This window comes from Dasypus novemcinctus, chromosome 24 (genome assembly GCF_030445035.2).
Source record: "Dasypus novemcinctus isolate mDasNov1 chromosome 24, mDasNov1.1.hap2, whole genome shotgun sequence".
Classification (NCBI taxonomy): domain Eukaryota; kingdom Metazoa; phylum Chordata; class Mammalia; order Cingulata; family Dasypodidae; genus Dasypus; species Dasypus novemcinctus.
The window spans coordinates 32,430,744-32,446,989 of NC_080696.1; the positions used below are offsets into that span (position 1 = coordinate 32,430,744).

Genomic DNA, 16,246 nt, shown 5'->3' on the forward strand with positions numbered 1-16,246 from the left:
TGCTAGATGGTTTTCAATTTTCAGACAATCACATATTAGCTGTTGATATTATTTATTACACATTTCTTTTTTGTGTGATTGATTTTTGCACTTATCTTCCCTTTTTTTTTCTTTTTTCCTATTATTTTGGTTTATTTGTTGTAACTCCTGGAGATAAAAATCTTAAGTCATCGAATTTCAGACATTTTCTCCAACACATACATGCAAGATTAGAAATGTTTCCTTAACCATGACTTTAGCTGTATCCGTGAAGTTTTGATATAAAGTTATGTTAATTGTTATTCAACTCAAAATATTTTCTAATCTCTAACTTCTACTTTGACGATTATGCTATTTAGTGGTGGATTGTTAAATTTTCAGGCAGTTTTCTTTTTATTCTTGATTGTAACCAATTCCCATTGTTAGCATTGTATTTGAATTATTTCATTCTTTTGAAATTCATTGAGCTTACTTCATACTCTGGATATGATCAATTTTAGAAAATATTCCATATGTTTTTCAAAAACTTTGCATTCTCCTTATGCATGATTGTTTTTTAGGACCACAATTTCTCTAATTAAAAAAAAAAACATAAAAAGGAAAAAGAAAAACACATGCTCAGCTCTGCCTTGAAGGAACATAGAAGATGAATACATACATGTAGACAATTATTAATATATTATAAGATGACTTTATCCAAGTTAGGTATAAAACAGTATTCAAAGAGCACTTATGTCACTCTGTAATGATCAGGGAAGGTGTTGCACAGGAGAGAGGGAACATTTGATCTTAGACTTGAAAGATGACAAGGAGTTTGCTAAGTGGCCAAACTAGAGAAGGACATTTATTATTGTGAAATATCTGTGAACATAAAGCTCTAAATGTTCAAAAACATGTTTAAGATTAAGTATAAATATATTATAAAACATGAAAAAATAATTAAACCATTAAAAAACTTTTTTTTACTATAAATGCGTCTTGTTAGTGGAGTAGTTGGTGATTTTTTAATTTATACTTGGAGGAATATTATCTCTCACTAGAATGAGATGGAATTCAATATACATTTTCTTCCCATTTTTTAATTTTTAAAAAGGGAGGGCTTTTGTTGGCTTTCAACTTCGAAGAGGCCAAGTTGCAAATTTCTTCTGATGTTCAGCATTCAGGTTCATCCAATACCAGCTGCCTTCACCATGCCACTCAGGTTCAACCTCAAAGAGGTCAAAGTCATGTACTTGAAGTGCACTGGTAGGGAAGTTGGTGCCATGACTGCCCTAGCCCCCAAAATCTGCCTCCTGTCTGTCTACCAACAAGGTTGGTGACGACATGGCTAAGACAACTGGCCACTGGAAGGGTCTAATGATTATGGTGAAACTGACCATTCAGAACAGATAGGCCCAGATTGAAGTGGCACCTTCTGCCTCTTCCCTGATCACCAGTGCCCTCAAGGAACCACATTAAGCTCACTGGAATGATCACTTTTGATGAGATTGAAAACATTACCTGACAAATGTGGGACCCATCTTCAGCCAGAGAACTCTCTGGAACCATTATAGAGATTCTGGGGACTGCTCAGTCTGTGGGCTGCAATTTTGATGGCTGTTATCCTCATAACATAGATGACATCGACAGTGGTGCAGTGGATTGCTGATCTAGTAGAACTCAAAGGAAAATATTTCAATAAGGTATCATTTGACAAAAAGAAAAAAGTTTAAGTTCTGAGAAACCTTATTCAGGTAAATAAGTAGATGGTAAAAGTGGAAGATGATAGGTAGGTAGATAGATAGAAAGATAAATATATAGATAGATAGATAATCATACAGTGTATATTCCTTACAAATATATGCCAAAAATACCATTGTAAGCTATAATTTTTATTTCCAATGATTTATCAGCCATCGACGTGATTACCCCCTGCCATCACTGCTTTCATAAACACAAAATTTAAAAAAACACTTAAGTTTCCAAAGGATTTGTTATCCAAAGTCTATGGTTACTCACTGCTTTAGTTTGCTAAAAGCTGCCAAAAGCAATATACCAGAAATGGGTTGGCTTTTTTTTTTGTCTTTATTTATTTTTTTAATCTTACATTCAAAAAGTATGAGATCCCCATATACCCCCCGCCCCCCTCACCCCACTCCTCCACCCATAACAACAACCTCCTCCATCATCATGAGACATTCATTGCATTTGGTGAATACATCTCTGAGCACCGCTGCACCTCATGGTCAATGGTCCACATCATAGCCCACACTCTACCACGTTTCACCCAGTGGGCCATGGGAGGACATACAATGTCCAGTAACTGTCCCTACATTATCACTCAGGACAACTCCAAGTCCCCAAAACGCCTCCACATCTCATCGCTTCCTCCCATTCCCCACCCCCAGCAGCCACCATGGCCACTTTCTCCACACCAATGCCACATTTTATTCGATTACTAATCACAATAGTTCATGAAAAGATTACCAGTAAGTCCACATTAATCCATACTCTATTCCTCCATCCCATGGAGGAATGGTTGTGTCCATTCCACATCTGGAACAAGAGGGGGCTTAGATTCCACGTGGTTGCTGGATGCAATCCTCCTGCTTTCAGTTGTAGGCACTCTTGGCTCCATGGTGTGGTGGTTGACTTTCTTCAACTCCATGATAGCTGAGTGGGATAAGTCCAATAAACCAGAGTGTAGGAGCTGAAGTCTGTCGAGGCTCGGGGCCTGGCTATCACATGGTCAGTCCAGAGATTCAGGTCCTCTGGGAATATATTAAACCCCAGCACCAACTACAGTTCCGGTAAAAGTAACAGGAGAGGCTTGTGAACAAAGATCACATCTGAGTCCAGCTCCATCATACAGGAACACAAACTCCAAAGTAGGGCCAACTGACATGGCACTGAACTTCATCTGCCATGACCATAGAAACTGTGGGTCTCTGTAGCCCTCAGAAGAACCAATACCCAGGGTTGTATCTACTTTATCTGTCTCTGGGACTCTGCTGAGGTGTGCAAAAGGGCAACCCCTCTGATAACCTCCTGGCTCTTTTTGGAAACTCATAGCCATACAAACTCATTTGTCCTTTCCATTACCCCCTTGATTCAGGTCAAAAAGCATTTTTAACTCCTGGTATTATGTGTAGATTGAGATATTCTGCTGGTCCGAGTTGACCCTTTTATTCAAGTTCATTTTCTAGTTACGTCATCAGCTGGTACTTGGTAGTAATCCCTCGGCACCAGGGAGGCTCATCCCCAGGGGTCACGTTCCACGCTGGGGGGAAGGCAATGCATTTACTTGCTGAGTTTGGCTTTGAGACTGGCCACATTTGAGCAACACGGAGGCTCTCAGGAAGGTACTCTTAGGCACCCTACAGCTCTAGGCCTTGTTCTTATTTCAGGTGCACAGGCTCACAAGCATAGTCATTAGTATCAAGGGCTCGTTGTTGGACCTTCCTTCTTTTTTGGTCTTTGCCATTGCACTTAGGGGACTGTTGCTGTTCCTTTAGGGACTGTGATAGAGCTCCCCTGGCTAGGAACTCAGCACTCCCACAGTTGTTGTTTTTAATTGTATCCACTGTGAAAATATTCAAACATTTTTATGTACCCTGGATATATGCCCTCTAGAACTCCCTGCTAACCATGTGTCCCTGTCAATAGCAGCCCACACCAGTATTCCTCCACTGCCATTGTTGAACCTCTCTGTGATCCAAAACTTCCTGAAAAGTGAAGCCCAATATATTGCCAGGTTCCCTTATTAGTAAAATGGAATATAGCGATGAGTTTAGAAGTGAGACATAGAATACATATTAATTTGAAAAAATTAAGGTAAAAATAAATTGGGTTTCAAAAAATTTAAAAATGCAAAAGCTTTGTTTTTGATGTTTTGCCTTCCATCACTGCAATAAGTTTTACCCTGTATGCAAATGGCAAGGCAACTACTTACATCTTTTCCTCAGTGTCTATGTCCTATCTTTTTCTTTTCTTTTTTTCTAATTATTAAGCTTATCTTCACAAGAGTTTTAGATCACAGTAGTTCAAATATACAATATACAGTACTCCCACATATCCAACATAAAACCTTTTCCCTTCCACAGCAGTAATCTTTTTACATATCCATACTATATTTACAGAAACTGATGTACAGATATTGAGACAAAAGCTTTCAAACAAGGTAACATTTGTGTTTACATTGTGGTTTACATTTTAGACTATACAATTTTCTAAATTTTTAGTTATCTTATGTTTTACATTATGATTTACATTTTAGTCCATCAGCCCCTATATATTTTTGGTGTAATTTTACATGTCTTATATCCATCCTTGAATACTCTTGTGGAACACTTCTATTGCCCACACAGTTACATAGGTTCCATCTATTCAATACCTCATTCCCCCTCCCCTTAGGGCCCACAGTGACAGTCCATCTTCATTGCTTGAAGGGCCATGTTCAGAGATACTTGCAAATGTGTTGAGGGCTTGACATGCTCAATTGCCCTAATGCACTGGAACCAGCATTTCTCTTGAGAGATACAATTCCCTCTATTTGAGGGCATCAGTCCTCCCCAGGTTGTGGGGATACCTTCACTCTCATTATATGGATCTCTATCCAATGATATAACCCACTCTGGCAAAATGAGCATTGACATATTCCCTAGGAGCCTGTCCTGCATCAGATTATCCCCTTTAAGCATCTTAAACAGGTAACCTTCCTTATTATATTTTTGAAAAAGTTTTCTCAGCATTATACTCTCAACCAAATACCTGACCATCTCCTATGTTCATATGTTGCCCCACCCTCCCCCAATTTCTTGGTCAATATTACCCATTGTCCCATCCCTAGCTCCCCTCAAACCCACAAAGTCCCACCCAAAGGTAACTCTATGCCCCCATTTTATCCCTTCCTTGTACAAACACTTACCTCCAGCTTATCATAGATGTCACCCATATAGGTGTCAGCTTACATCCTTCCTCTGCCCCCCAATTTCCTGTAAGGCTATCATCCAGTCTCTAGCTCTCTGAGGGGGTTTGGTTTACTTATTTCATATCATTGAGGTCATGTAGTATTTGTCCTTCAATGCCTGCGTTGCTTCACTCAACATAAGGTTCTCAAGATTCATCCATGTTATCACGTGTGTTTGTAGTGTTTCATTCTTAAAACCGAGTAGTATTCCATTGTATGTATACACCACATTTTATCTATCCAATTCATCTGTTGATGGGCATTTGGGTTGATTCCAACTTTTGGCAATAGTGAACAATGCTGCTATGAACACTGATGTGCATATATCGGTTTATGTCCTTGTTTTCAGTTCTACTGGGTATATACCCAGCAGTGGAATTGCTGGGTCATATGGCAAATCTATGGCTAGTTTTTTGAGAAACCACTAAACTGTCCTCCAGAATGGCTGTATCCTTCTGCATTCCCACCAGCAGTGGATGAGTGTTCCCATTCTTCCAAATCCTCTCCAGCATTTGTATTTTTCTGTTTTTTTCATAGCTGCCAATCTTATGGGAGTAAGATGGTATCTCATTGTAGTTTTGATTTGCATTTCCCTGATAGCTTGAGATTTGGAGCATTTTTTCATGTGCTTTTCAGCCATTTTATTTCTTCTTTGGAGAAGTGTCTGTTTAAATCTTTTTCCCATTTTTTAAATGGGTTGTTTATCTTTTTATTTTCAAGATATAGGAGTTCTTTATATATGCAAGCTATAAGTATCTTATCTGATACATGGTTACCAAATATTTTCTCCCATTGTGTAGGCTCACTTTTTACTTTCTTGACACACTCCTTTGAGGTGCAGAAGGCTTTAAGTATGAGGAAGTACCATTTATCTATTTGTTCTTTTGCTGCTCGTGCTTTTGGTGTGAAGTTCATGAAGCCATTTCCTATTACAAGGTCTTATAGATGTTTCCCTACACTGCTTTCCAAAGTCTTTATGGTCTTGGCTCTTATATTTAGGTCTTTGATCCATCTTGAGTTGATCTTTGTATAAGGTGTGAGATGGTAATCCTCTTTCATTCTTTTACATATGGATATCCAGTTCTCCAGGCACCATTTGTTGAATAGGCTATTCTCTCCCAGTTGAGAGGGCTTGTTGGCTTTATCGAATATTATATGGCTGTATATATGAGGTTCTATATCAGAACTTTCAATTCGATTCCATTGGTCTGTGTGTCTCTCCTTATGCCAGTACCATGCTGTTTTCACTACTGTAGCTTTGTAGTGTGTTTTGAAGCCAGGTCATGTGATTCCTCCAATTTCATTTTTCTTTTTCAATATGTCTTTGGCTATTCGGGGCCTCTTTCCTTTCCAAATTAATTTCCTAGTTAGTTTTTCTAGTTCCTTAAAGAATGTTGTGTTGATTTTTATTGGGATTGCATTGAATGTGTAGATCAGTTTTGGTAGGATAGACATCTTAATAATATTTAGTCTTCCTATCCATGAACAGGGAATATTCTTCCATTTATTTAGGTCTTCTTTGATTGCCTTGAGGAGTGTTGTGTCGTTCTCTGTGTATATGTTTTTTACATCTTTAGAGAAATTTATTCCTAGGTATTTGATTTTTTTATTGACTATTGTAAATGGTATTTGTTTCTTGATTTCCTCCTGAGCTTGCTCATTATTGGTGTACAGAAATGCTACTGATTTTTGCGCATTGATCTTATAACCTGCAACTTTACTAAACTCATTTATGAGTTCTGGAAGCTTTGTTGTAGACCTCTCAGGGTTTTCTAATATAGGATCATGTCATCTGCAAATAATGAAATTTTGACTTCTTCCTTTCCAATTTGGATGCCTTTTATATCTGATTCTTGCCTCAGTGCTTGAGCAAGTACCTCTAAGACAATGTTAAATAGAAGAGGTGAGAGTGGGCATCCTTGTCTTGTTCCTGATCTTAGAGGGAAGGATTTTAGGATTTCACCATTGTAAACGATGTTGGCTGTGGGTTTTTCATATACATTCTTTACCATGTTCAGAAAATTTCCTTGTATTTTGATTTTTTGCAATATTTTTATCAAGAAAGGGTGCTGTATTTTGTCAAATGCTTTTTATGCATCTATAGATATAACCATGTGATTTTTTCCTTCAATCTGTTTATATGGTGTATTACATTGATTGATTTTTCTTACGTTGAACCATCCTTGCATACATGGAATGAATCCCACTTGGTCATGGTGTATAATTAGCTTAATGTGTTGTTGAATACGGTTAGCAAGTATTTTGTTGAGGATTTTTGTGTCTAGGTTCATTAGAGAAATTGGTCTGTAATTTTCCTTTCTTCTGGTGTCTTTGCTTGGCTTTGGTACTCGGGTAATGTTGGCATCATAGAATGAGTTAAGTAATGTTCCTTCTTTTTCGATTTTTTGGAAGCGTTTCAGCAGGATTGGTGTTAGTTCTTTCTGGAATGTTTTGTAGAATTCACCTGTGAAACCGTCTGACCCTGGGCTCTTCTTAGTTGGGAGGTTTTTAATGACTGATTCTATCTCTTTACTTGTGATTGGTTTGTTGAGATCATCAATTTCTTCTTTCATCAATATAGGCTGCTTATATGCTTATAGCAATTTGTCCATTTCCTCTGAATTGTCATTTTTGTTGGAATATAGTTTTTCAAAATATCCTCTTATGATAGTCTTTATTTCTGTGGGGTCAGTGGTGATATCTCCTTTCTCATTTCTTATTTTGTGTATTTGCATCTTCTCTCTTTTTTCCTTTGTTAGTCTTGCTCAGGGTTTGTCAATTTTATTGATCTTCTCAAAGAACCAGCTCTTGGTTTTGTTTATCTTTTCAAGTGCTTTCTTATTTTCTATTCCATTTAGTTCTGCTCTTATCTTTGTTATTTCTTTCTTTCTTCTTCCTGTGGAGTTACTTTGTTGTTTTTTTACTAATTCCTACAAATGTGCAGTTAGTTCTTCAATTTTGACTCTTTCTTCTTTTTTGATGTATGAATTTATGGCTATAAGTTTCCCTCTCAGTAACTGCTTTTGCTGCATCCCATAAGTTTTGGTATGTTGTGTTATCATTTTCATTAGTTTCATGGTAGTCATTAATTTCTTTTGAGATTTCCTCTTTGACCCACTGTTTTTCTAAGAGTGTGCTGTTTAATTTCCATATCTTGACGTGAAATCTGGGCCTCTGGCCCTTGCAGATTTCCAGCTTCACTCCACTGTTGTCAGAGATATTATTTTGTATCATTTCGATCTTTCTGAATTCATTGAGCCTTTCTTTGTGACCTAGCATATGGTCTATCTTGGAGAATGATCCATGTGCATGTGACAAAAATGTATATCCTGCTGTATTCGGGTGTAGTGATCTGTATATGACTATTTGATCCAGCTCCTCTAATATACTGTTCAAAGTTTTTGTTTCTTTATTGGTTCTCTTTTGCGATGTTCTGTCCAAAGTTGATAGTGGTGTATTAAAGTCTCCCACTATAATTGTAGAGGCATCTATTCTTTCACTTAGTTTTTCCAGTGTTTGCCTCATGTATTTGGAGGCACCGTTATTAGGAGCATAAATATTTATGATTGTTCATTCTTCTTGAAAGATTGTCCCTTTCACTAATATGTAGTATCCCTCTTTGTCTCTCACAATTGTTTTGCATTTAAAGTCTATTTTGTCTGATATTAATATAGCTACTCCTGCCTTTTTTTGGTTATTGTTTGCTTGTAAGATTGTTTTCCAGCCATTCACTTTCAACCTACATGGATCCTGGGTCTAAGATGTGTTTCTTGAAGACAGCTTATAGATGGGTTATATTTCCTTATCCACTCTCCCATCTGAATCTTTGACAGGTGAGTTTAATCCGTTGACATTCAGTGTTATTACTTTCAAGGAATTATTTATGTTAGCCATATTTTGTTTGGACTTGTGTTTGTCATATTTTATTTGTTTTTTTTTTTTTTCTTCTCTTTTTGTCTTTTTTTTTTTTTTTTTTTTTGCTCTTACACTCTCCTCCAACTCTGCCTCTCCTGTTTTTTTCTTTCTTCCTGCAGAACTCTCTTTAGTATTTCTTGAAGAGCAGGGTCCTTGCTGGCATACTCTTTCAATTTCTGTTTATCTGTGAATACTTTGAACTCTCCATCATTTTTGAATGCTAGTTTAGCTGGGTAGAGTATTCTTGGTTGGAAATTTTTTCTTTTAGTACCTTGACTATATCATACCACTGCCTTCTTGCCTCCATGGTTTCAGATGAGAAATCAGCACTTAATCTTATGGAGCCTCCCTTGTATGTAGTGGTTTTCTTTTCTCTTGCTGCTTTTAGAATTTTCTCTTTGTCTTGAGCATTGGATAATTTGACAAGTATATGTCTTGGGGTGGGCCTGTTGGGGTTTATGGTGTTTGGGGTGCATTGTGCTTCCTGGACATGTACACCCACCTCTCTCAGTAGATTTGGGAAGTTTTCATCCATTATTTCCTCCATCGCCCCTTCTGCCCCCTTTCCCTTCTCTTCTCCTTCTGGGATGCCTATAATACATATGTTTGTGTGTTTTGCATTGTCATTCATGTCCCTAAGTCCTAGGTGGATTTTTCTATCTTTCTATCAATTAGTTCTACTATCTGTTTGATTTCAGATGTACTGTTTTCCATATTGCTAATTCTCTCCTCTGCCTCTTCTAATCTGCTGCTATTTGCTGAGAATGTATTTTTTATTTCTTCAACTGTGGTTTCATCACCATCATATCTGTTATCTTTTTGCATATGTCTGCAATTTCCTCTCCAAGTGTTTTCTTCATATTGTTAAACTCTTCCTTTACTTTGTTAAGTTGGTCTCTAATATATGTTTTGAGATCTTGAATTACTTGTCTGATGTTCTGCTCCCCTTCCTGGTTTTTAGTTTGTTCATTGGATTCATCAATGTTTTCCTGATTACTGGTTTGGTTTATAGTTTTTTGCTGCTGTCTGGTCATCATTTTATCTTGATGGGTTTAATCAGTTCCTTAGCTTCTTTGTCTAGTCTTGGGGATTAATTAGTTGTTGTTCGTGCGTAAGTGTTATGTCTTCTCTTTGTCATTTTGTTCTTCTTACTCTATTTTCTTGTTGCTGGCTGAGTTCACTTTGAAGGAAAATATTAGGGCCAGTGAAAGCAAAATGAGTAAGAAAAGAAAATGTATAAAGTAGTATTGGTGGGAAACAGACTTGGCCCAGTGGTTAGGGCATCCGTCTACCACATGGGAGGTCCGCAGTTCAAACCCCGGGCCTCCTTGACCCGTGTGGAGCTGGCCCATGCGCAGTGCTAATGCACGCAAGGAGTGCCGTGCCACGCAGGGGTGTCCCCCACTTAGGGGAGCCCCACGCTCAAGGAGTGTGCCCGGTAAGGAGAGCCGCCCAGCGTGAAAGAAAGTGCAGCCTGCCCAGGAATGGTGCCGCCCACACTTCCCGTGCCGCTGAAGACAACAGAAGCAGACAAAGAAACAAGACGCAGCAAATAGACATAGAGAACAGACAACCGGGGGGGGGGGGGGGGAATTAAATAAATAAATAAATCTTTACAAAATAATAATAATAAAATAAAGTATTATTGGTAATAAACGTTAACAGAGCAACAATGTGAGATCTGGGAGAGTGGATATTAGACTCATGTAAGTTGTATATAGTTATAGCAATAAGTAGAGTACCTATAATGAGACAACCAACTGAATATGGGGAGGAATATAGTATGAATTAAAAAGCCAGTGTTTTCATGAGAGAGGGAAAGAGGAAAGAAAGACCATAATATCAAGAGTGGATAAAAGACAGAAAACAGAACAAAGGTATTAGAAATTAAATGTCAGGTAATTTGGGGGCCAAAGAAAAGGAGGTGGAATGTAAGAGAAACAGTAGATGATGGATGATGGCAAGATGTGGGGGAAAGGGGATAGTGTAGTTGGCCAAAATCAAAACACACAGAAAAGAGAAAATGGAGGATGAGGAAACACAGCAAGTGTGAAGCACTCCTTGCAGCACCTATTATATAAATAAAATAAAATAAGAAGAAAAAAGAAAAGAAAAAAAAGAGAGGAGAAAAAGGGGGTGGGCAAAGAAAAGGGGGGGGGTGAAACAAGCAAGAAAAAGAAAAGGAGAAAAAAACTAAATAAATGAAGAAGGACCTTGGGGAATAAAACGGGAGAAAAGACCAGGAGACAATGCAATATTAGCAACCAATCCAAGAAAAAAAGAAAAGAAAAAACACACACACAAATGCTGAGGGCTAGGGTAATCAAGGACCTCAGATGGACCTCACAGCGGGGTGGATTCAGGGATGGGAAGTCTGTGACACTGCAGACTCAAGGTGTGTGAATCTCTGGAGCATGGGCCATGCATCCAGTTAATGGGGGCCTGGAAGCACCACAGTACAAGACAGCCTTCAGGGATCCCCGCAGCTGGGCGCCAGCCCTAGGGAGATGGGTCCTGCCCACACCCTCTGACCTCTGTGTCAGAAACCCAAAATTCCACCTCTTACAAGAATCTCTTCTGTCACTGTCTCACCAAATTGACATCAAGATACCTCCTGCCCTGCAAGCCCCCGAAACAGCCTGCTGGGGGTGCCGCTGCACTACAAAGATTTCAGGGACCACTGTGGCCTGGCCACCAGCCCTAGGGGGAGGGGTACCTCCTACAACTTCTGACCTCCGTGTCAGAAACCGAAAGTTCCACCTCTTGCAAGAATCTCTTATGTCACTGTCTCACCAAATCAACATCCAGACACTTCCTGCCCTGCAAGCCCCCAAAACAGCCCACTAAGGGTTTGGGAACACCCCACACAACAAAGATCCCAGGGATCACCACAGCCCGGCATCCAGCCCTAGGGGGAAGGGGCTCCAGCCAGAACTTCTGACCTCTGTGTAAGAAACCCAAAATTCCACCTCTCGCAAGAATCTCCTCCGTCACTGTCTCACCAAATCTACTTCCAGACACTTTCCCCCTGCAGGCCCCCAAAACAGCCCACTCAGGGCTTGGGAACTCCCCAGCACAGAAAAGCCTTCAGGAATCACCGCCGCCAGGCCCCCAGCCCCAGGCAGAACAGTCCTGCTCACAACCCCAACCTCCGTGAAAGAAACCCCAAATTTTACCTCTTGCAAGAATCTCCTCTATCACTGTCCCACTAAATCGACATCCAGACACCTCCTGTCCTACAAGCACCTGAAACAGCCCGGTGCAGCAGGACTCCAGCCCTACTCAGCCGCTTCTTTGCAGGAGAGATTATGAGGAGCACTCGCTCAGAAGCCATCTTGCCCTGCCTCTGGGTTGGCTTTTACAATGGGAGTTTATTGGCTTGGAAGCTTACAGTTCTAGGCTGAGAAAAGTGTCCAAATCAAGACTTCATCAGGTGGCACTCTCTCCCTGAAGACCAGCTGTTGACAATCTTGGACTCCTCTATCACATGGGAAAGCACATGATGGCATTTGCTGGTCTCTGCCTTCTCCTCTGGGCTCCACTGCTTTCAGCTTCTAGCTGCTCCATCTGTCTCTCTCTCAGCTACTGTGGGTTTCTCTCTTAACTCCTATGTTTCTCTCTGTATTCATCCCATTTATAAGGGACTCTAATAAGAAGATTAAAACCCACCCTGTGTCATGCCTTACTGAAGTAATGTAATCTAAAGTTCCCACCTACAATAAGTTCATTCCCACAGGAATGGATACCTCTAAGGACATGATTTTCTGGGGACCATCCAACATCAAACCATCATACTCACTTTCTAAACACTAGCACCATAATTAATTTGTTTTCTGGTTTGACACCTGAAGGGTTTTCCAAACTGGCTAATCCATGATTGTCAGGTAAGGATCTGGTGAGAGGTAAGTTTTATTTTCAGAATGGGGCATGGGAAATTGTGAAAGCAGAGGTAAGAAAGAAGACCCTGTCAAGAATGCTCCAAAGCATCATAAGGAAGTTAGAAGTTGAGGGTCTTGAAGAAGAATATTGAATTCCCATCCTGGGAGTTCTGCTACATTCTCTAATAGAATGGAAAGAATCCCCCAACTACAAGGGCAGTACCTAATGAAGGAAGACTTACCATTACGCCCAGTCCTTGAACCTTTACTGTGAAATTGAAACTTAGCTCAGTACTATATTTTTCCTAAGAGTTACCTCCTGAAAGCCTCTTTGTTGCTCAAATATGTTCTCTCTCTAAGCCAAACTCAGCATATTAAAGTACTACCTCCTCTCCCTGTTCTGATGTGGGACATGACTCCTGGCACCAGGGAATTATTACCAAGTGCCAACTAGTGATGCATCTGGAAGAAAGACCTTGACCAAAAGGGGGAAATATTAAATACAGATGAGTTTTTATGGCTAAGAGATTTCAAAGTGAGTTGGGAGGTCATTCCAGATGCATATGCTCATCTCAGCAGGATCTCACTGACTGCCACAGTAAACAATGCTTCAGACAGTAGGGCTCCTGAGGGCTCTAAAGACATCCAGAAATTATGAGCAGGGCACACAGCTCAGGAATTCAGCACCCTGTCAGTGGACCTGACTTTGAAATTTATGCTCCCCAGTGTAACAGAGTTTGACTCATTTTAAGTTTTACTGCACATGACTCTTCTGTCCCTTTTATTTATTTATTTATTTTCATCAACATCCTCTCTTTATTTCCTTATAATTTAACTAATAAATAATACATTTATTATTTATCATTATTTCTTTACCCCTTAGAATTTTGTCCTTAGACTATTTACAGCCATTATGTGTCATTTCTTCACCCTCCCCAAAGAAAAGTTTTTTTGATTCCTTGTGATCTTAGAAATGTTAAATTAATGAATATTTAATTATTTATTAAAACAATGATTATAAGCAATAAAATTGTCCTCATCAAGTCTGCAACTTGTTCAGGTGATATGAAATTCCTGTGACTTCTTTTTTTTTATTTTTTTATTTTTATTTTTTTAAATTATTTATTTATTTTTAAAAATTACATTCAAAAAATATGAGGTCCCATTTAACCCCACCGCCCCCATCCCCCACTCCCCCCACAGCAACACTTGCTCCCGTCATCGTGACACATCCATTGCACCTGGTAAGAACATCTCTGAGCATCACTGCACCCCATAGTCAATGATCCACATCATAGCCCACAGTCTCCCACGTTCCATCCAGTGCGCCCTGGGGGGATCCACAATGTCCCGTAGTTGTCCATGAATCACCACCCAGGACAACTCGATGTCCCGTAACCGGCTCCACCTCTCATCTCTTCCTCCCATTCCCCAAACCCAGCAGCCACCATGGCTACCCTTCCCACACCCATTCCACATTTTCTCTGTGGACATTGGATTGGTTGTGTCCACTGCACATCTATGTCAAGTGGGGGCTTAGATTCCACATGGATACTGGATTCAGTCCTCCTGCTTTCAGTTGTAGACACTCTAGGCTCCATGGTGTGGTGGTTGACCTTCTTCAACTCCATGTTAGCTGAGTGGGGTAAGTCCAATAAATCAAAGTGTAGGAGCTGAAGTCTGTTGAGGCTCTGGGCCTGGGTGTTGCCCCTTTTATTTGAACCTATAATTAGCATTACACCAATTAAATGTATGTCCCAGAAACTTAAATATTTGATCTGTTCATGTACCAGTTGAGCCCTGAATCTCAGCAAAGTTGCAACACTACTCTCCAGTTCCTTGGACTCAACCAGGACAACTGACAAGGAGATGATGATGGACAATGCCCATCTCAAGGACAGAGAGTGTCTGCAACTGCATGCAAAATAGTCCCATCCATCTGTCCCACAGAATCTAAACCCCCTCTCAATTAGAAACAGAGAGGGTATCACCATCCCCAAATCCTCAAGATTGGAGGATGAACAATGGACTAAAATAGACTTGTTGCTATTATATTATAGACATTATTATTCTAGCAATAGAAGAACTTTCATCATTGATATAAAGGCAATGGCCACCAGAAGTTCTGAGGGGAGGGAGAGGGAAGAATAGATGTAATATGGGGGCATTTTGGGAACATTGGAGTTGTCCCGCATGACATTGCAGTGATGGATACAGGCCATTGTATATTTTGTCATAACCTACAAAACTGTGTGGGACAGAGTATAAACTATAATGTAAACTATAGTCCATTGTTAGTAGCAATGCTTCAACGTGTGTTCAGCATTTGTAACAAATGTACCACACTAATGAAAGATGTTAATGCGGGAAAGTATGGAAGGGGGAAGGGGTGGGACATATTGGAATCTTCTATATTTTTTATGTAACATTTATGTAATCTAAAGATTCTTTACAAATAAAATTTTATAATAATTAAAAAATTGATTCCCTTAAACTCTCAATGTGCATACCTTGGAAAATATTTTTTTACTCAGTATATCAGTTTAAAGACTAATGCTTTATGTTGTGTAGCCTTCCCAGATTTATTGGAACCATTGCATGAAGATTTTATTCTTGTTTTTTTTTTTTATTGAGCATCTACCATGTGCGAGGCACTTGGGGCGTAGTCATGGACAAGACCAAGGGATAAGGACTATATATTATAGTGGTGAAAGACCACAAAAAAGGAAATGATTCAGAAGGAGAGCAAACTGATAAGCACAGTAATTTCAAAGAATTTAAATGATAGGAGAAAATAATAGAAAGTAGAGCTGGATTTGGTTTGCATGGTCAAGGATTATCTATAAGGAGGTGATTTTTTAGGAAACTATATGGAAAGAGTGCCTTAACCTGAGACAGCTCTGTGGTCTAGGGACCCTTTATGGTCAAAGAATGCCTCTGTGAAGAGCTGACACATGACCTGTATGAAGCATTGTCAGCCATGCAAAGAATGGAAGAAGAGCATTTTAGGTAGAGGTACAGTGGAAGAAGGGTGATTAACTCGTCCTGGTTTGCCTAGTACTTTCATGAATTTAGCACTCACACTCCCATGTCCTGGGAAACTCCTCAGTCCCAGGCAAATCAGGACAGTTAGTCACCATAATTGGAGGTGTAAGACCTATTGGAATATGAGGTCTACTGAAAGAGCAGTGATCTGATGGCCAATATCCAGAATACAGCTATGGTCATTGAAAGCTTGATCCGGACCACATTAAAAAGAATTAGAGGAATAGACCTTTGTCTTTTTCTTGTGTAAAATATTTAAGGCAAAGTATAATATTGTGTATAATATTTAATATTGTGTATAATATTTAAGGCAAAGTCAAAGGCTATAAGTACAGTAGGAGAAAAATTGTGCAGTCAAGAATTGAGGATCTGCATAAATTCAAGGCAGATTCCACAAGGACCTCATACTCACACAAAGATGTGTAATCTCAAAATTGAATCCCCAAGATTTGTGGGATAAAACTTGGTTTCAGAAGAATAG

The 16,246-nt window shown here is 39.4% G+C and overlaps 1 pseudogene; it reads left to right on the forward strand.

Annotated features, from left to right (window-relative positions):
* The first annotated feature begins 1,169 nt into the window (after nt 1-1,169).
* LOC105746645 (large ribosomal subunit protein uL11 pseudogene) lies at nt 1,170-1,660 on the forward strand (annotated as a pseudogene).
* Nucleotides 1,661-16,246: the final 14,586 nt, after the last annotated feature.